The sequence below is a fragment of the Ochotona princeps genome, chromosome 7 (assembly GCF_030435755.1).
Source record: "Ochotona princeps isolate mOchPri1 chromosome 7, mOchPri1.hap1, whole genome shotgun sequence".
Classification (NCBI taxonomy): Eukaryota; Metazoa; Chordata; class Mammalia; order Lagomorpha; family Ochotonidae; genus Ochotona; species Ochotona princeps.
The window spans coordinates 57,648,861-57,664,787 of record NC_080838.1 but is presented as its reverse complement, the minus strand read 5'-3'; the positions used below and the strand labels follow the sequence as shown (position 1 = coordinate 57,664,787).

Below are 15,927 nucleotides of genomic sequence, written 5' to 3'. Positions count from 1 at the left end.
TTAAGTCATCATACTAAAAAAAAGTTATGTGTGTTGGCTCAAATTTTGCTTTGTATAATTAAGGGATATTTGAGGAAAATCTGACATTAGATATGTAAATATTTTCCCTTTTCATGGAAATGTGGGATAGTGATAGGTTTTATGACCATTGTTCCTAAGCAAGACAAGCCAAAGTCACCACTACCTTTCTGCATAGTTGCCTAAGAGAGAAGGCAGAGCACAGACAGATCCACTGTTTCCTTTTGTGTTAAATTTTGGATTTCATCATAGGAGAGATTGTAATTGAGTTTCGTCATGAAAGGAAGTTGTAATTACATTTTTTTCTCTCCCAGGGAAATCAAGGAAAGAGGCCTGAATATCCTTTATTTCAACTGCAAATCTTACTCAGCCAAGCCCACTGAGATGGCTCTATAAGGCACAATTAGAATGGGCCATGAAGGGGCAGGAGAAGAACTGATCCAGCAATTGCAACTACCAGTGTGTGCGTAGGCTGATGTGGGTGATGGTCTTAGACAAACCTTTTACTGGCAAACATACACTAGAGTCAGGTCTGGGATCACTTCAGATGAGGTTGTTTGGGGATCCCCACAACTGAGCTGCTGGACTCAGATTCCAACCATGGAGAGAATTGCAAAATCAGTGGACTGAGCGTGGAGTGCATGTGTCAGAACTGGGCTTCCTCTGTGGCCTGACAGAGCAGTGGACAGCATGTCCAGAGGCACATGGAGGATGTGGCAGGCCACAGGGCAAGAAGAGGGCATCTGGTACCATAGCAGAGGAAGGAGGGTACAACAAATTGGACAATAATCCCAGCCAAGTGTTGACAGCAAGTATCTGGGAGAACAGAGACTCTAAGGTGAACTATGGATCTTGGAAGGCTTTCCTTATCCTTGGATTGGTGAGATTGACAGCATTTCAGAATTACCAAAACCAGTTACACAGAACCCTTGGAGCATCCTCCACAGGATGATTTCGGGTGGCTGTTCCCCATCCCTGGGTACTGGGGTACCTGGGTACCCTAACCCTAACTCTGGGTACTGAGGCAGGTGGTAGACTGGGTGCAACTTCTTCCTTTATCTCCCTCTTCCCTAGATACAGGAGGAAGAAAAAGAAAGTTTGGAAACAGTGGTCTCACCCACTTTCCCCTAACACTTGAATCTCTCCACATTGGTCAGCTATGTAAACATCATCAAAATAGAATAAAAAGAATGTGGGCCATGCATTTGGTCAATCATCTTCTAGTCTGATAGAGTAGTGATAGCTCTGGCCTCTAAGATTCAGTGCATGGTGGTTTTGCTCAAGGGTGGAAAGCTGTATGTGATAGTCAATTACTGGTAAGACATTGAATTTGGTAGGGAACACATGGCATCCCACTGAATGAAACCACGTGACTCTGCTCTATCTCTCTGTCTCAAAGCTTTTATCTCTAAAATTTGGCACATCCTGAAACATCACTCTCCATTTAGTTCTAATAATGAATTTACACAGTCATGGTTCCCAAGATACAGTAACATAATTAATTTTGCATTATTTTTTCTACAATTGCTTCCATTTTGGTTTCTACAGTATCTTCTAGAAATTTAAATTAGAGTAAGATTGGAGTAGGTTTTTTGTTTTTCATTTCTTTTCAGTGCCTATAAGTTTTTGGAATACCAATTAATTTAGAACATTGAAGTTTCTGCATATGACCTTGTCACTTCTACGAACTTAGCTTAACCGATGTCTTCCCTGGCTTCCCCTTGCCTCACTATATGCCTTTCTTCTGATCCTGCTTTTCTTTTCCTTTGCTCCTAAACATTCATTAGCAAGCTGTCTGAAGATGAACTTAGAGTACATCTATCCCTTGAGAGAGGGAATGGGATTTCTCCCTTGTATCAGCTGTGGCATGACTTCTTTTAAGTCAGCATGCTGGTAATTATACTTCAAGACTTTCTGATTGAAGTTTTCTGTTGTTTTGAGATTCCCAGGTAACCCCTGCCTCCCCCTTCCCCTTCTCCATCATTGGCTCCTGAGCCAGTATCCTCTGCACAACTTATGAGTCCTTCTCCTTCCCTGTGGATCAAGGGAACTTGCTTAACGTCTTTGATTTTCAAGTCAGATGATGACTGCTTAATAGTTCTTAATGATCTGTATCTCATCTAAAGTCACTTGAACTGAAAAAGACATCCCATGTCCTCTAGGAGAAGGAGAGATTTCATTGGCTGCTTTTCCTCTTCTTTTCTTTTTCTTATTAATGCTGATTTATACTTTCCTGCAGTGTTGGCATCCATGTCTCCAAATAAGGCCAGGTATCTCCTGTTGAATTAGTTTAGCTCAGAGGAAGCCTGTAGGCTGCTATTTTTAGTGGGTATTTTAACCATGGAAAAGTTCCTTTCTGGGAAATGTAGTAAATAAAATGGTTTTAGCTACTTCATGATTAGGCTCTGACAGAATGTTCTCCTTCACCTTGTCTTCACATAATAGGCAAAGCTTTGTTAGCAGAAAGCAAATCCCTTCGCTGCGTTTTGGCTGAGGCATATGTGCAGCTACCTGATCTGCAGTTTACTCTGGTGCTTTAAGGCTTTTAAAGTATTAATGAGTCTCTAGGGAGAGCTCTATGGCTTGGCATTGAAGCCCTCTCACGGATGTAAAAGATGCTTTTCTATTTTGAGTTCTCTGCTGAGTCACCATCTAACATTGAGCTGTCCCAGCCTGGGGAGTGTATATGATAAACCCAGACCTAACGATACAGACTTTTATTAACTCCTCACCTATGTCTGCCACCATCTTTCCTAATTGAACCTGCTACCATATGGATCCCAGTGAGACATAGATGTGGCTCTTCCCTGTCAGGGCTTTGGGTTTACCGAGAGTTCCATGATTGAAGCTTTAAATCCGAATCAAGCAAAGAGTGCATGTATAAAGCGCTCAGAGCAGGGTGTTTCATGGCAAGGTGCACAGGGATTGCAGCTCCCACCGGCCTGCCCTTGCTCTCAGGGGAGCTGGCCTTCTTTTTCCTGAATGGCACAGAGGTCTTTCCTGCCACTGGGTTTTTGAGCAAGCTGTTTCCACTTATCTTGCTAGCACCCATTCCTGTCATTCACTATCACTCAACACATACACACACACCACATACACACACGGAGAAAACCAACCAACCTCCATTCAGTCTTCACATCAGAGAAAGCCTTTACTAACCTTGACCCAGCATCAGGCTACTTGAGCACTTTTTGAGAACAAATGTCCAGTTATCCCATTGTCTTCATTTCATCGTTCAATTATATACCATATGTGTTTAACTAGAATGTGAAATGTCTTATCCCTCACCCAAATTACACTGAAAAAGGGAGTTTGCCTTACGTGTCTAGTGCTCTTGATGTCTCTCACATCATCAGGCAATAATAATTCCCTTACTTTAAGACAAATAACAAAGTACAATTTGGGAGAATAATCTGAAACGATTTCAAGTAATATTTGTTTTTAAGAAAATCATCTTGGCAGAATAGATGAAAAAGGAGACAAAGACATTCAGAGCAAATCCAGTTATTATTCTTGAGGTATAACTTCACTATTACAAGAATTAGAATTACATGATTTTAGAAAATCATCCCCACAGATATGTGGTTTAATGTAAGCTCTTTAAAGAGCATTAGAAAAAAAGTGATACAGTAAGCAGGTCCATCAACCAGGGATTTGGGCCTGGGGATTAGCTGCATCAGCAGGTTTCTGCAGGTGCGTTGGAAGCAACATGCTGAAAGGTGGGTGATATGCTCTGTATTAGGTCATTACAGAGTGGATCCACTGAACACAGACACATGTTACAGATACTTCTGAAGAGTTTTAACACAATCATCTCAGGTACTGTGAGAATCAAAAAGATCATTTTTGTAGAGTGAGGTAGATTTTAAACATGTATATGTAACAACAGAGGAAATGTCCTAAGTCCACATTATGCTACACTACTGCTTTGTACATTAAGGCTGGCCAAAACCTTTGGTGGAGGATCTTTTCATTAGAAAAATCAAAGTTGGCTTCCTGGTCAAGGTCACCTTATGCTTGATGTATGTGGTTTTCATTGATGAGATGGTTATTAGCGACTGCCTCCCAGAGCACAAGTTAAACTCTGTGAGAGCACAGCCCCTCTCTCCCATGGCTTCCTGTTGCCTCTGGGATTTTGCCTGATATACGACAAGGAACACTTAGTTATTTGAGCAATAAGATAAAAATATTACTTACTTATATAATCATATGGCTCAGAAAATACTGGAGAAAGTAAAACAGAAACATTAATAAGAGGCATTTTGATGAAAACTGTTTTCACACTCTTTGCCTTTGTGTTAATCAACATGAGAAAAACAACATAAGCATGTATATATATTTAGAAATCCAAGGTTCATTCTTTATGCTGTGATAATTCTGAGGCCACTATTGATAATAGTTTATTGCCTGGGAGATTTCAAGTTCAAAAAGGCCATTCCTATATAAGGTAAATGTGACCATGGAAAGAATGACACTAATTGCTACTTCTTGAGAATTTACATCAACCGTTTCAGTTACTCCTACAATGATCTTATTAATTAGCTGCTTCTCATGTTTAATAATGAAAGAAATTCAGGCTTTGGGTCCAGCAACCAACTTTACCATGGACTGGATAATAAGAAGGCAGAGGCACAGAGCAGATGAGACTTAAGATCTCAAGAGTATGAGCACCAGGCTTCAAGTTCAGATGGTAGACTCTAGAATCGCTCTGGTTAACTGCTACATTACTATGATGAAGACAGAAGGAACGTGGAATTTGGGTTTATTCTAGGATCTGCTGTGTATGCTGTCAAAAGAAGCCAGGTCTATTTTCCTTCTTTTGCCTTCTCCCTTGTTTCTCCACTGTATCCCATAGTCAACTGGCCACTGTTTTAACAGCTTTCTTGCTCATTTTTCTTAAGACCTATTCACTGATTCTTTAAAGGAAACATTTAGCTCCTCTAATGGTGTACATAAGTTGGTTGCATAATCGGAGGGAAGCAGGCCAGGCCTGGAGCCTGCATTTCTAAAGAAGGATTTTTAAAGCAGACTGAGTCCTGAGGCCTGAGTCTCCATTTCTTTTCATTGCTATGACGACAGGGTGCTCCTGCTACACGCAGCCAGAATAAGCAGCTGACATTTCAATGCTAGGAACATCGGGAGAGGTTCACCAAAACAAAACACAAAGAAAAAACTAAACAAAAACTCCCTTTCATTTGAATTTCAGTGAAAGAGGAAAAAAGGACCCCCCAGAGCAAGTCAAAAATCCCTATTCTTGCCTTCAGAAAAGATGCGAAAGGAAAAACGCTGGAGGCCCTCTGCCCTGTCCAAGTAGGCCAATAAAACAGAATTGACTGAACCGCAGTCTTTATTCTCTTCTCTGTGCACTGGCAAGACCAAACAGCAAAGTCTCCTCGCTTTCCTTTGACTTGGCCATGGAGAAGCTGCTAATTGAAGGAGTGGTAGGGACTCATGGTAACAAATGGCCTCATGTGGAGGCTCCCCAGGGAAATGCAGTAGTGTCACATTTCTTTGGATTCAAAACAAAAGACTATTCAAAACTTATTTCCTTTTTGATCCCCAATTTTGCAACCAGTTACATTAATTCCAAGTGCCTACCAGATACCTCCTTGACACGAGACCTCTTAACAGGCAACCAAGAAAATTTCCAATGCTGTTTCCCGATGCTATACCTGGCATTAGATAAGCATTTGGTTTGATTCCTACCACAACCCCACCTGTGGCTATTACCACCATTTTGTTTCAGGGATGGGTCTACTAAGTCCTGAAGGATTGAAGGGACGGCCCAGTTTCACACTTATCAGTGGCAGAATCACAAACCTTGTCCAGGTATATCACACATTCTTAAGTTATGCTCTGTCCACCTTGCTGAGCTAATAGCCATCATCCTGGCTTTAATGTTTTATTACAGAGCAAAATGTTCATGAGCACAGGAAGAAACTCCAAACAAAGCCCTAGAGTCAACTCTTTCCATGTGTTTTGTAAGGAACTTTAGGTAGACCAGTAGTTTCTCAGGAGCTAGGCTTGATTTACTGCTTTTAATCCTCCAAGTATCATAGTGGCTTTCTGCACTCACTTCTTAATAACAAATCTACAAGGAAGCTCTTAACTTCATGATCTCCTTTCTACAAATGAGGGGACAGAAGCACAAAGGGACTAAGCCATTGGGCCAAGGTCACAGCAATGTTTAGTAGTGAAGCCTGGACATAAACTAGATCTATGGTCACTTCTATAAACTAGGTTTATGCAATCAGATATAGAGCAGAGTCATGGTCTCATTCCCTTTGTTGGACCTGCTACCTACCTTTGGAGAAATAAATTAAGTTTATGCTCTCTGATGCTCCAAACACAAGTCATGCTAGCTGGGAAGGCTTGCCATGCCAAGTTCAGCTTTGCTTGCAGCAGATGATGCTCTGTAGGCCCTGTAAGAACCGGACAACCAGACCCCCACCCGGCTGGGCATCTCTCAGTCAGGTCTACAGGGAGATTGTAGGATTCCCCTTCTTCACCACAAAAGATCAGTCTGAGGACTTAAGGACACCTCAGCTCTTCCAGCAAGTTGTCTGTGCTGTTCTGGGTGGAACAAATAACAGGTTCTCAACGTGTTCCTGATACTGTGCTAAGTGTCACTAAGCTAACAATGTCTGTGCCCTGTTACAAGTCAGCTGAGTAACAATAGACTAAAGAAATTGAAATGAATGATGGTTTGGCCTTACCCAGATATGCATCACCAGTCATTTCATCTCTGTCATCACTGTTTATTATTTTTACTTAAATGATAAAGTGAAACTATAGCATTAGAGGCTAGTGGGGATTATCTCCAGAAGGACCTGGAAAGGAATCTCTGGCAGCATAATTCTGAGTACTGAAATTCTCTGAAAGAATTTATGAGTAACTCATCCATATTCTTTTCCCCAATGTGGTAAACACCATTTGTTGATTGGATATAAGTAGGTGAAATAGACTGTACTGCTTTGCTAGGTTCTGCTCTCTGATCAGAAACACATATTTAGAGATCCTCCCTTTTGTTTAATGCTAATGGCTTTTGTTTAATAGCCATAGTTTATAATAGCTGTAACCATGAAATGAGAAAGCTGGTATCCATGAGAGAGGGGGCGTTTTTGCAGAAAGTGTTCTGCTGAAGTGGACCTGGTGAACATTTCTGTTCAGTGTGCTTTGGCCCTGGGCCAGGGGCAAGCTCAGATAGTCTGCCAAGGTGACATATTTAACCTCTTTCCAGATGAAAGGCGGTGCAGAGGAGATGTTCTCCCTGCGGTCCCTCTGGGTGTAGGGTTTCAGCACTATTGATCTACAGATGAAAGCAGGGATTTCTCCTGCACGATGACCTTCAGGAGCTGCAGGAGTGAGTAAGCAAGACTGGCTTCATTGCTGTTAGGACAGCATCTCCCCTTGTTACAGCCACCATCATCTCTCTAGTGCTGTAATGCAACTCTCCCCTGCTTTGGCGTTTCTAAATGAAACATCATGGAGAATTAGAGAAATTTTGTCTCAGTGTATAAATATACTATCAAAGAATAGTAGGAGGCAAGAGAAAGTTATAAAGCAGTAAGAGTTAATTAGTAAAGCTATAATAGTCACAATAACTTGAATTTAATTAAATTAGGGCATATTAATATAGGTGTTTTCTTTTGGTTTGGAAAAGCAAAATATCTCATTTCCACATGGAGGTACAGATTAGGACTACAATGATGATTAAATAACTTTAGACAATTTAAACACCGAAATATATAAAAATTATGATTTGAAAGTTAAAAAATGACTTACCTTTTAGTTTCTTTTACTTTAGTAAAACATTTCAGACTCAATAAATATAAAATGCAACCCAGGCTAACAACAGTTTTGGATTTCTATGCTTGGTCTGTATTAAAGCCATTGCCATTTATTACTGCTTATGGTTTAATGTTGAAGGAAGAAAAGAAATATGAAGACAAATGATAAAATTCTCTGTTAGTAGCTTTCTGTCTAAATTCTGCAAAAGGATATTTCGTCAACAAAAGACTTTTTATCATTTTAGGCAAAGCATTAGTTTTACCAGGTCATGCAAATCAGCTAAAGAAATTGAATTAGATGAGACTATGCATTTATGAAAATTTACCTTCAGGTAGCTGACTGGAGCAAGCTGAGTCCTGGTTGAAGATGGAAGTTGAATCCCCTCTTTGCGTACAGCCAGGAAATCAAAGTTGGACAAATACCCAGGAGAAACTCTTTAAATCTCTTCCCTCGTTAGCTCTGCTTCTTTGCCCAGAAACACATTCAAGGCTGTTGGAGTTGAAATGCTGCTGTTCTGCCAACCAGGCAGAGTCTGAAGTGACAGAGGAGAATTCGGAGGTCGGCACCAGCGGGTACTTCAGGCTGTCAGCATTTTGGTTGCAGATCTCTGGGTTTCTCTGGGAGGGTGAGATCTGCGGTCCAGAAAATGCAAACCCAAAGAGAAACAGCAAATTTTGCTGGCGTGGATGGAGTTAACGGCCCTTCCCTGGAAGCTCTTGCTCTGACTCTCCTAACTTGGCTAGAATATAAGCATTTGGCTTTGCATGCATTTTTTTTTTTCAAACAACTCTGTAAGGTTTTGTAAGCAAGATCCCTTTGGAGGGGGGGTTATTTTAAGACTTTGAAAAAAGCTCCATGCTGTTGTTTCTTCCTAAAGGAAACTGGGGTTAGGGATTTAATAGGAGGGGGGAGGAGAATGGGGAGGAGTTGTACTTTTGCAGTGCTATTCTCACCGGGTGTCTGGATTTTAACAGCAGACAGGGCAAACACTTCATCCTTTCTTTGAACCAGCTTCAAAAATGTGTGTGCATGTGTGCCCTTGCTCGTTACAGCGCAGATGACTTGTCCGCCTTTACAGAGATGTTGCAGTTCACAGATTTTTCTACTCCTGCTGCAGCTGCCTGCTGTGACCCCATGTTGAGTGGTTGGTCTATAAGAAGTTTCCCACGCAATGTGACAAGAGGTGGGGGCTTACTTTTCACTTATTATTTATATACACATCCTTTTTCTTCTGCTGCTACTTCCACACTTTACTGCTAATTAATTATGTGTCAGACACCATGCTAACAGCTTTTTATGCACCACAAGCCTTGTTCCTCCCAAGTATAATCCCATTTACGGTGTTCCCATTTGAGGAGTAGTGTAGTGTGGTGCGAAGTCTGCAAGTGTGGTGGTTAGGTAGCTGGGCCTTGCATCCTGGCCCTTTCATTCCCTGAACTGCATGACGCTGGGCAAGTTACATACCCCTTGCAGCTTCAGGGCCCTTATCTGTAAGATGCAGAAGCAAATATGAAAATGATAATACTATCTATATCAGACCATTCTTCTGAGTTTTAAGTAAGTGAAAATAAGTCAGCCACATAGAATGTTCTCTGCTATCCTAGTAGGCACTCATGTACAGTAGCTGTATTGATTTGCATAAAAGGAAACAAAAATTGAGGGAGGCTGAGTAGTAACAAAATCAGTTACTTTGACTAAAGACAGAACTTGGGCTATTCCACCATAACAGTAAGTGTATCACAGCTTTTCCTGAGCACGTGGCTTACTCCTTGAAGGTAGAGGAAGCGACTGATTTCTGTTCTCCAGGTGCCTAACACAGAGCTTTGCATGTTGCGAATACGACATTAACATTACTTGAGTGGTTGCAATTAAAATAAGTTTTTCTAAATCTAGGGCAAAGGTTGACCAAAAGTTAAACAATGTGATTCAAAACAAAATAGAAATATGCCCCTATCCCATCCCACCCCAGTACCACCTGCAATTCTGTACAAACACAACCTCAGCCAACTTTTTCAGAGCACTTTAGAGACATTTGCACCCTTTGTTATCTGAACACCAAACACAGCAAGCGAAGGGTAACCAGAATTATCTCTAGTTTGCAGTTGGGGGAATTCAGGAGCAGAGGAAACTGGGCAGTTTGCCTAGGAACCAAAAGTGAGTCGCAATGCAGCTGGGAGCCATCTCACGCGCTAGGATCAGGATGACTTGCTCCCAACGGGAGGAAAGGACGTGACGTCCTCCTTTCTTTACCCTAGACAATGTGTTGTTTTTCTTCAGGCACAGTCTGGCGTGGGAGCCACCTCCTCAAAGGAAGCATGAAGGGATGGGCTGTGTCTGTGCACATCTGGTGACAGGGGTGTGGGAGACACAGGCCCCGCTTCCCCAGCTGTCTCTTCCAGGGCCCTGGAGTAGCAAAGGCTATTGCAGGGTACGTGGGAGAAGTGGGTCTGAGGATTATTCCCAAAGATTAAAGGGAATTCTCTTCGGGATTAGACATTCTCACTTTTTGTTCTAACTAGCATTTACGCTTTATCGGAGATGATTCCAGGTAGTTATGCCAATTTAGTGAGAGGAAGTTTTAGCTAGAAGAATATGGGAAAAAGATTTGACCAACACAAACTTTTGTCCCAATACCAAAGTGGATGTTTTTGGTGTCTATGAAATAATAAAAATAAAATTTCTTATATGAACTGTCAATGTAGAATTTGACGAAGCAAACTGGGTCCATCTCTCAAATATAAAAGTTCATTTGTGGCAAAGTTTTATTTTCACAGGCTTCCTTATTAACCTATAGCAGGATTTAAAAGATCCACTGTTTCTTGTAACTGCATGAAAGTGAATTAAAAAATAGACAAAAGACCCTTGAACTCACAATGTCTTTTAAGCATGACTTTATTTTGGGAATATTCATTGGCAGATGTCCAGGCTGTTATTGTTTCTAAAACTGTCATTTCCAAAACAGTTTATAGCTCATGGAGCTGAAGACAATAAACCCACAACACCACCCACCTACCAGATGGAGCTGTCGATCAGATTCACAAATGTGTGCAGTCTCCAAATGTGAAGGGAGAATTTGGACAAAGAACTTGTATCAGTATTGGACCATATCACGACGGCGTGGGTCAGAGGCACTGACAAATGCTAGCATCTAATTTGGATTTTTGTTTTAACTCTTCAGTGTTAATATTTGCTTTGGGAAGTAGATGAAAGCCCCAGTTGGCTCTCAAAGCCTCCCAGGAACCCCTCTTTCTTCATCTCCTGCTCTACCCAGAATTTCTATGAGGTGAAAAAAGTCCTAATTCAAGTAAAACCAGATAATTCTGTACAGTTGGTCCAGTGTACATGGGTTCTGCATAGGGAGATCCAATCAGGCACAAATGCACAATGAAAACCCAAAATGAAAACCCTTATCTGTATTGGATGCATACAGACTTATGTCCTTGTCAACTATTCTCTAAGCTATATTACAGTATACAATGATTTTCAGAGCATTTGCATTATATTGGATTATAAATAAGCTGGAGATGATTTCAAGTATAAAGAAGGATGCATTAGATTTTGTGCAAAGATCACACTATTGAGCATTTGCCCTCTATGGAAGGGTCAGGGTGTTCTGGAACCAGACCTCTGTGGATGTTGAGGGATGAACGCATTCAACCCCAAGCACATAATGAGCTGCTTTGTGACTCATGGCGCAAGTCTTGAGTTGAGTCATTAGAGAAATATCACAGTTTCTGCCTGTGACACATACACCCAGTGTCAGAGGTCATATGATCTCAGTGGACTAGTGAGAACCCTGGGTAGGAAGGCATTGTGGGTGAAGGGAATCTGCAGTGACAAATGTCTCTAGCAATCTTGGCCAGGATTTGGCCTGTAAGGCCCTGTTGTTCCTGCGAACTGATTGTGCCGGTTTTCGAGAGCTACCACCACAGAATACTACAGCCTGGGTGGCTTACCCAACGGAGGTTTATTCACTCACCATTCTGGAGGCTGTTAGTCCACGTGTTGGCTGGTTTGACCTTTCCCATGGGCTTGCTGGTGGCTGCCTTCTACCAGATCCACACGTTTCCTCCCTTTTGCCTGTAGGCATCTGTGCCTCTTCCTCTTCCAAGGAGGCATCCTGTTGGACTATGTCCTCAACCTAGGACATCATTGAATCTTAATATCTCTTTTCAGGGCCCTGACTAAATACAACTACTTTGGGCAGGGTTAGTATTTCAATATACTGGGGCAGCTCCTCAGTGCATAGCACTTCATCATGTCTTTTTGACCTTAATCATGGACTCTCTGTAGGTCTGATTCTGAATCCTGCACTTGAGTCTCAGTCCTGGCTCATCTGCTGTGCAATCTTCCCTGAGTCTCAGAATGACCATCAGATCCTTACACGGCACTCCAGCAGGTTGCTCAGCTCAATCTTGGTCATGAACACACAGCTGCAGTTTTTGACTGCAGGGTCTTTCAGGAGTTAGTGGTAGCCATCTCTGTCAGCCCTTTTTCTTGTTCTTTAGTATTTTTTTTTGTAATTTCATTTGTTTGTTTGAAAGGCAGAGTGACAGAAGAGACAGAGAGATATTCAATCTGTTGGTTCACTCGCTAGGCATCTCCCACATGGAAGATAGGGGCCCAAGCAGTTGGACCATCCTCCCCTGCCCTCCCAGGCACATTAACAGGGAGCTGGATCTGAAGTAGAGTAGCCAAGACTTGAACCAGCATTCTATATGAAGTGCTGGTATTATAGTCAGGGACCTAACCCACTGGCCACAGTGCTGGCTCTCCCTGGCAGTACTTCTATAGGCTTAGCCACAGCTCCCATCAGATGTTCAGCACAGGTTTAGCACACAGGGAACAAGTTAACAAGAGTAATAAAATGAACACAAGGAACTGCCAAGTATACCGTGGCTGCTGTAATTCACTTTCATTTTTGTAGAAATAATTTGGAGCAGAAGAAATACTTGCAATGGGAGAAATACAGGTTAGGGCTGGATTGATTTTAGAAACCAGCTTAAGCAGTTTGGCTTTCATCAGTGGGTGAAAGGGAGCACTGGGTGGCGTTGCCATTGAAGGTTAGGATGAGTATGGAGAGCATCTGCCAGGGTAGGTTTTACTGTAGCCTCTAAGTATTAGGGTTTTGTTTGTTTGCTCTTTAAGCCCCATGGTTTTTGAAGATGTGTTGCAGTTCAGTTCTATCTCTTCACTCTGGAATAGGATGGTGGAGCTGTTTTCTTGGTGGAAGCAAAAGACAGGTGCAAACTGTCTGCTTGTTACAACTGCCTGGTTGTGATAAACTTCACTTTTGTCTGTGTTTCATGACCAGAGCAAGTCATGTGACCAAGCCTGAGGTAGGAGGTGTGTTCTTCCCACCCAGAGGAGGAATCAGAAGTAAGATAATTAGAAAGCTGACTTTTAAAAAATTAATTTATTTTTTAATTATATTTTTGAAATCTTTACATAGTTAATTAGGGTAAAAAGGTTCAAGGGCTATAGGAAGTGGGTAAGACTATTATTCCCATATTGTTTCCTTCATGTTTAAAGGGGGGTATTAAGGGAGAAGGCCTACCCTTTTCCTACCCACCCCAGGTCCTGGATGTAGGGCATGCTCCGAGGTTCTTGCTCAAGTGGTTTTGATGGTTCACCAGTTATGAATCGCTGCCAGTCTTGCCACTCCAAGCACGATGAGGTCTTTGAAGAATCCACTGATTGACATAGTCCATCATAGCGTCTCCGTTTGCCCGTATTTCGCTGCCAACATATAGCTGAGATGGTTGATTAACCTGTTCTGTCTTCTGTCTTTTGGTGGTTAGGGTTCTGAGTCCAGCATTTCGATTGGGGAGATCTCCAAAGAAACTTTGTCTGAGGTGTCCTCAGACCAGATTCTTGTATCTACTAGCAAGTACAGGGCCCGGCACAGTCCATTGCCCTGATCAGCTGGTGGTTGCAATCGCTGGGTTGGTTCTGTTTTCAGTCCCGACTTGCACTGGAACCAATGGGTATTGCAGTCCAGCCTGGTTCTGCCCTGCACATACTCGGCCCTTCAACCAGTGGGAGCTGCAGCTTAGTTGGAGTGACCCACAATAACCCCCACCAGACCTGCCCCCTACCCTGGTTTGCCAGTATGTGTATCAGTAGTCCAGTCTGTCCCACACCCCATTCGGCTCTCGTACATGTCAATGGGTATTAAAGCTTTGTTCCCTCTAACCAGCTCCACTATGCAGCCCACACAGATGCTGTTGAGTGTCTGTCTAGCCACCCCAGCCCCTGTCCTAGTAGAAAGCTGACTTTTAATGGCCATTTTATTTTGTTTCATTTGTTTATCTGAAAGGCAGACTGATAGAGCAAGAGGGCCACACACAAACACACACACACACACACACACACTTCTCCTGTATGTTGGTTCACTCTCCAAATGGCCACATGGAGCCCAAAATTCCATCTGAGCTTCCCATAAAGATGGTGGGGGCCTAAATACTTGAGCCATCACCTGCTACTTCCCAGATGAATTAGCATGCAGCTGGACTCAAAGTGTGGAGTAGCTGAAACTTGAATGGACACAATGGGTGGCAATTTAACTCGTTGTGCCACAGAATTCTTCCTTCCCCTCAAAAAGTAGATTTTAATTAGGGATGGAAGATTAGCAGATTCTGTTGGAAAAAATTTTAGGGAAAAGATGGAAAAAATATTTTTAAAGCTAGGTTTGATGAAAGGAGGAAGGGAGAAGAAATAAAGAGCAGGATAGAAAAGAAAATCAGATAAAAATAAGAGGTAGCTGCTTGAAAGGCTCCAATAAATGACAGAATCCCATGCTTATTTTACTGTTGTGAGAGTTGTGCCCTGGGCTCCTAGGACTGTCTTAATAAATCAGCACAAACTTCAGAAGCTTGTTTTCTTGGTGAACTTGAGGGTAAAAATGTGAAACAAAGATGTCAGCCGGCAGTGCTGCTTCTGAACGCTATGGGGAAGAATGTTTTCTTATCTTTGCCTGACTCCTGGTGACTCCCAGAAATGTAGGGGATGTTACTTGGCACAAGCTGTAGCACACAGCTCTCTGCCTCCATCTTTGCAGAGATCTCTCTCGTGTGTGTGTCTTCTGTCTTCTGAATCCATACATTCTCTTGTAAGAGTGCCAGTCATTGAGCTGCAGTTCATTGCCATCCATTATGACCTAATCATAACTTTATTACATCTGGAAAGACCTATTTTCAAATAGGATCACCTTTCCATAAAGAAGGGGTTGAGGCATGACCATGATTTTTTTTCCGGAGAGGGGGGTCACAATTCATCCCATATTAGTCTACTCCCTGCCTTCCAATATTTACATCTCTCCCATGTGTAAACTACATTCATCCCACCCCAACATTTCTAATCCATTCCAGCATAAAGCCCCAAGTCTCATCTCAGTACCATCTGCTCAGAAAATCTCAGATTTTCATTGTTTAAATTGGGCATGTATGAAACTCTAGGCATGATTCATCCTAGGACAGAATTCTCTGCCAATGAAACAAGCAAACAATGACACAAGATAGACTTTTTGAGAAGGGCTTAGTTCCAGTGAACAGGAAGCTAGGCAGGCAAGAATAGCTTAGTAATGTAGTTCTTGGAGGAATAGAAAATATCGGATCTGACTCCGGTCCAGCTCTCAATAGACCCAATTGCAGCCTGGAAAGGGAAAAACTCTAGAATTAGATGGAATGAGCCATTTCAAAGGAATCTCAAAGAAATACAAGGCACAGACATCTTTGCTTTATACCCATGTCATTCTGTGTAGCATAAAGCACAGCAGGTGTTGGTATGTGAATACAGAGTGGCTATGGCATCTCAGTCTTTGGCATGTTCCAGACATGGGCAACAGCACACAGTGGGCACCCTCAGGGTGGCTATGGTAGTGGGATTCAGTGGCAGAGTCACAGTACATGGTGATGTGGGTGGCAGCTAGCATCCTCACGTGCCCAATGGAGGTGGCGATCACGAGCAAACTAGTGGGGCTTAGCAGGAAGGGAAAGGCCTGGTGACACGTGGTATGATTGTGTGCTTCAGGCCAGAGCTGACATCATGTGGATTTTCAGAAGGAGGATATCCCCAAGGGAGAAACAGCAGGACAATGCACAGTGGGAGACAACAGCT

The 15,927-nt window shown here is 42.4% G+C and overlaps 1 protein-coding gene across 1 annotated transcript in view; it reads right to left on the bottom strand.

The window, feature by feature from the left end:
* The window catches only part of SPARCL1 (SPARC like 1), a 40,786-nt gene extending 32,489 nt beyond the window's left edge, over window positions 1–8,297 (bottom strand). The window contains exon 1 of the mRNA XM_004590586.4: window positions 8,135–8,297. The gene's annotated coding sequence lies outside the window, so the exon portion shown is untranslated. The remainder of the gene's footprint in view (window positions 1–8,134) is intronic.
* Between the last annotated feature and the right edge of the window lie 7,630 nt (window positions 8,298–15,927).